Here is a 6,095-nt window from a genome sequence, read left to right as displayed (position 1 = left end):
GATGCTCGAAAAAAATCTAGGATCGACCGACGATCGGCTACCAATGCTCGGTCGAGCGTCAGTGCTCTATTATCAGCCTATGGCTGGGACACCATCGGTAACCGAACTATAGTAATAACGATGAAATCCGATCATCAGCCGATCCTCGGTCGACGATATGATAAATTTTCTTTTGCGCATGCGCACTAAATTATTTATTTGCAATTATGTATTTGCAGTTGTGTGCGTATATCCGTGACAAACTCGCATCGACTGGTTGACTGCGTCTATGTATACTGTATAGATTGAATTTTAGGTGGGGCACTGTCTTGTGTGCGTGAGTAAGAAGTTAGTTGCGTCTATGTGTGTGCGCGTATGCTCTGCTTTTGTTGAGAATTCAAAAACAAGTGTAGCACGTGAGCGTAAACACGTGAAACAATAGAAGGATCGCTAAAGCAAACGTTCAACGTAAGTAATTTCTTTTTAAAAACTAAAAAATCTTTAAAATTTTACTTTATTTTATTTATTTAAATTTATTATAACAAAATTGTTATTTTTCGGATAGATAAACAATTGTTTTACCCGTTTTAAGTGTGATTGATAAATTTCTAGTTAATTTCTTTTGAATGCCTTTGATAGGTTAGTTTTACTTTAATTGTATTCATGTTAATTTGTTAAATATTAGATGAGTGTTCAAAATTCCGATAACGAAGGACCAAGTGAATATGCAGTTGTGTGCTTTTTACCAAGACGAGGTCCTGGTTACGATGAAATTGATTTGGTCCCATATTCATGGATTGACATTGTGGAAGAAAAATTATATTGCTATTATCCGAATACAAAAAAAGATTTAAATAAAAGAGACAAATATTTAGAGAAAAAATCTCGACCAAAGAAAAACTGGACACTTTGTGAAGTCGAAATAATCTCGAGTACTGGTAAATTGCTAAAATTGATTATTTGGTATTGACTTTTTTCTAACTATGGTTTTATACATGATATTAAACTTATTTCCAGATACTTTAGAAAGAGGAAAGCGACACTTCAAACGTGCCGAAATCACGATGAAACAGTTGAAAGTCATTAGATGTTTTTAAAAAGTGGGGGGTACTGTCTGAGAATACCCTTAAATCCTATAATATTGCGCGTGACAAATGACAAAACGGTGTATAAATTATTTTATATTGATCTTGACGTTTTGAGTGATTTTGATCTAAATGACAAAAAAAACTTTTTTTATACGCTTTTTTGGCAGTTGTCACGCGATGTATTTATTTATTTACAATATATATTTTATATTTCAGATGTTTTACTAAAAAAATTCGGTGACTCGGAACAAATTAAAAATTTAAGGTCAAGCGTTGGGTCATTTTTGGCTAATTTTGCAGACAGAGATGGCAGTAAAAAAAAAACGGGCGTAAACTATTAAACTTATAAATATTTTTCCATTATAACTGTTATTATTAATATTGTAACTTTTATTATTGCTATTATTATTATTCTATCATTACTACTATTATAATTATACTAATACTAAAATACTATTATAATAATATCAAAAATTCAAAAACTTATTCTATTTTATTGTTATATTTCTAATGTTTATCTAAAATAAATTATTTTTTCTATAAATATTGATACGATATAATTTTTTTGGAAATTTCATTTAAACCACGCTTGGTCAGCAGTCGGTCAATATCCTTGGCCGAGACAAAATTACGACGATGAGCCGATCCTAGGCAGCTACAATAGGACAATCTTCGTATCCTATCCTCGGCCAATACTCGGTTACTATCCTCGGCCGATGCTCGGTTACTATCCTCGGCCGATGCTCAATCGGCAGCCTCGCGCTGATGTTAACATCCGAGGCCCAGCGAGTCTAGTTCCTACACATATTCCGATCCTCAGCCGATGCTCGAGGATCGGACGGCTATCATAGCCCGATGATCAACCGATCACCGTTCTTTGTATGGGTAGTCAAGAAAAACTCTCTCGGCCCAAACCATTTTTTTTCTTGGTTCGAGAACATTTTTTTTTAATTCGCAAAATTTTTTTCTTGGCAATTGAAGATTGTTACATTTTTGAGTCAAGAAAAAATGTATTGACCTAAAACAAGAAAGTCTTTGAACTATGAAAAATAATTTTTTTAACCAAAAACAAACTTTCTTGGGCCAAAAAAATTTTTTTTTTGTCGCAAGCAAAAAAAAATTTTCCAACCAAGAAATAAATTTCTTCAACTAAGCAAATAAATTTATCGAGCTACCAAAAATTTTTTTTTTTGTAATTTTTTTATCGAAACAATTTTTTTTTTGTTAAAAAATTTCGTGAATAATGTTGTGAAGCAAATAAATCTTTTATTAGAAGCATTATTAAGGGATAGAAAAGTTTCGCAATGAGTTAAATATATAAAACAAATTGAGGAAAATAATTATTGCTTAGTCAAGGAATCGAATCCAGACCGATTCAGCGTCGAGCGAAAGCTTTACTAACAAAGCCATCTCAGCTTTTGTTAGGCTACGTTTACTTTGCCCACATATATTGAGCAACACTGGACTTATGGTCAGTCATATTTTTTTAAATCCCAAACACAGAATTTAGATTTTAAATATTATCGCCAATAATTTAGACATACTTTAGTTCCGACATTTCAGCACAATACTGATCGGATCATATGATTCGTTCATCAATGAATTTCGTCATAAAAATAAAAAAATTTTTAATAAAAAAAAATTTAGTTACAAAAAAAAAAAAAAAATTATTTAATATCGTATAATTGCATTAATTTATTTAAAATAAAAATATGGACTTAGTATCCGTTTACTGCTCCAGCGCAAAAAGAGAGAGTAAGTAGTATTAGTTTCTCAGGGTGCGAAGGAGGAAGAAACTATGAGTGAATTCAGGACAGAAGTTTTCTGGCTGAGACTCTAATAATCTTAGTTTGAAATTTTTCGTGTGATTGGTCAGAGAAAGTACACTACTCAAACCAAGAGTAAAATCTTCTTAAACCAACTCCTTTTATTGTTAGCTCAAGTTTATGCCGTTAATTGTTTTAAAACATCATGGTTTCTGGGTTCAAGTAAGTAACGCACTTAGGTTAAGAAAAATGTTCATTATACTGAGAAATGCCAGCTTTCAAATAAATAATTCTATTATTAGACCAAGTATGAAATATATTTTGGCTTAAGGATTTTTTTCTCAATTCAAGATTGACAATTCAAGAAATTATTTTACTTCGTTCAAAAAATTTCCGGTTTTCATTACGCCCGCTGAAAAATACCTTTATTGAAGGAAAATTTTCTTGAGTCTTATAACAGTGTAATAATCGTTACTATACAATACTATAGTTTTTAATATTTGAATAAAACAAACGATAATAGATAAGTGCAAAAAACTTAATTCCACTTAAGGTCGACCGGCCAGTGATCGCCCCCAGAGCTTGGGAAAAAAAAATCAACAGGGAGAAAAAAATCTAACAATATTCATATTATTAAGATATTAATATTCACAATATTAAGATAAAATGTGAAAAAAAACACGTTCGATAAGTTTATTTTTGCCAAAGTGATGGAATTTTGAAAATAAAAGAAAAATTTTTTTCAAAAATTCGTAACTTTTTTTTTTTGATTGGGTAAGATAATTTTAATTAATTATGAGAAACGCCTTTAGTCAGATAGAAAATAAAAAAAAATAATCTGTGAAATCAGAAAGGGTTTGTTTCAAAAGTCATCGATTTAGCATGGAATGCCCCAAAAACATAATTGTGCTTTAATTTTCCGTGGTCCTCTGACTGTAATGATGAAAGCATAATTATTAATTAGAATTCTGAGTAAGTAAATTTAAAAAATGTATGATAAGAGTATTTTTGAAGTTGCGATTGCGTGTTTTGTTTTCGTTCTTCAAACTTTTGCGGAATTCGAACTTTTTGAACTAAAAAATTTATGTATGACTTGAAGTTAATCATTGCGTTGTTGCCAAACTTAATATTTATTCTTTTTTATTATTTTTAAATTCTAGTCTTTACATATGATTGGTCAATTAAAATGTTGAATAACTAAAAAACTACTCAAAATTTTCAAAAGTGGCAAAGGAACTTCGTGCTTAGAATTACCCCCTCTATCCAAATTTTTTCGCAGTGAAAGTAATTCTGGATCACCCTGTATCGTCAACGGAATAATAAATGTTGAATCAATATCTGTTTTTTTCATTAAATAACATCATAATTACTGAACAAAATTACTCAAAACTACACGGAAAAAAAAATCACGGATTTTTACGATTTAACTATCGTAATTTTTATTATATAGTATTGTAACTTCGGACTATAAGTTTTCAATAATAAATTTTACAATAGACTATCGTAATTTTTAACTTCCCGCAAAGAAAATTGTAAATTTTCAAAATTTCGGGAAGTTATTGGTTTCAGTCCGATTTACGAAAATTGAATTTTCATCAGATGTCGACGTTTTGAGGTCCTAGAAAGCTATTCTGACTAATTTCAAGATGATGTCCGAGTGTATGTATGTATGTATGTACGTACGTACGTATGTAAATACCTGTATCTTTTGAACGGATGAACCGATTTTGAACTTTAAGGTGTCATTCGACGCGGATTGTCAATATCTTGAAGCCGTGAGAAATTGAGCTTGATCGGTAAGGCTGGTTCAGAGATATTCCAAAAATAAAACTTTTTCAAAAGTGTTTTTGTTTGGATAACTTTTAATGTGCTTGATGGATTGATTCCAAAATGGACTGGGCTCTAAAGCTTCATAAGCCGCGTCGAATGCTACCTCAACCATCAAAATCGGTTCATTCGTTCAAGAGAAACCGTTGTCGAAAGAATAAAAAAAATTTATTTTTTGTTTTTTTTGAAATTTCTCAAAAAGGACTCGATAAATCGAATTCGAAATTTGATCAGCTCTATAACTTGATAAAACGCGTCGATTGCCACCTTAACCATCTCAATCGGTTTATTCGTTTGAGAGATATCGTTGGAGAAAAAATGGTAAAAAAATGTTTTTTCGAAAAGAAAGACATACAAAAGTATTTTCGAGCTCGAAAATATATTCACGACAAAGTTTTCGAGCTCAACGAGCTTGAAAACAGCGGGAAGTTTTGGGGCTGGCCCGCAGGGTCAACTTATAGACCGATTTTTTTATATTAAATTCAAGAAATAAACTAATTTGATTATTTTTGAATAGGTAAATGTCTATTCTATCTGATGTAATAAATTATTTTGGTTTATAATCTCCTTGAATATTTATAAAACGATGACAATCACACGGAGAAAAAATTATCGTAAATTTGACTAAAGAATTCGAGGATAATTACTAAATTTAGATAGTAATCTTGAAACGCTCATGATATATATGAAATATTCATAAACAGATTAGCATATTTTACGTCGTTTAGTAAATTTTACTATATTAGAATGGAAAAAAATAAAATTAAATTTTTATTAGCTGTTCAACTTTTTATTATTATTGATTATTATTATTAATATTATTTCTGTCATCTGTATTGGTGTTTGTGTGGATTTTTGTTTTTTAAAAAATCACTTGATTCAACCGAGACTCGAACCCTGATCTCCCGCGCGCGAGTCTTTTCCAATGTCTGACGGCCTGATTTGTCCTTTGAACAAAAGTTTCAGAATTTGTAATACATCTTTGTATATGCTATCCTCATCAACTCTTAATTTTATTTATGCATAGTAGAATTTACTTTACAGACAGTAAAAAAATATAATCGTCTTAGCAAAAAATACATTACGTATAGTAATTTTTAATATCTTATTATGTAATCATTACTAACTAGTAAATTTTACTAAACGTTTAGTAATAATTACAATACAGAATGTATTTTCTCATATCCGTTAGTAAATTTTACTATAGTATTGTTATTTTTCCTATACTTTTTCTCCGTGCAGTCGTATACCCTTCGTCAGGGATTGAGTGGCCTCAGATCGTTTTTATATTATCTGTGGGCACGGAAATGAGTCAAACAAATTTAATTAGTGGCCAAAAAAAAATTCTTACGTGGCCCCAGAGGTGTTGAAGCATCTCACAGTAGCTCACAACACAAAAGTGGCCCTCTGAGGGGTCGACCCAACTCCAACTTTT

At 30.8% G+C, this 6,095-nt stretch overlaps 1 long non-coding RNA gene across 1 annotated transcript; it reads left to right on the top strand.

The window, feature by feature from the left end:
- The first annotated feature begins 324 nt into the window (after positions 1-324).
- LOC130670292 (uncharacterized) lies at positions 325-1,084 on the top strand. Its single transcript, XR_008990349.1, has 3 exons — positions 325-447; positions 665-917; positions 997-1,084. It is a non-coding gene; the product is annotated as an uncharacterized LOC130670292 (long non-coding RNA).
- The last annotated feature ends 5,011 nt before the right edge of the window (positions 1,085-6,095 follow it).

Source organism: Microplitis mediator, chromosome 6 (assembly GCF_029852145.1).
Source record: "Microplitis mediator isolate UGA2020A chromosome 6, iyMicMedi2.1, whole genome shotgun sequence".
NCBI lineage: Eukaryota > Metazoa > Arthropoda > Insecta > Hymenoptera > Braconidae > Microplitis > Microplitis mediator.
Note: the sequence above shows the minus strand (reverse complement) of the source record. Positions and strands in the feature narration are given on the sequence as shown.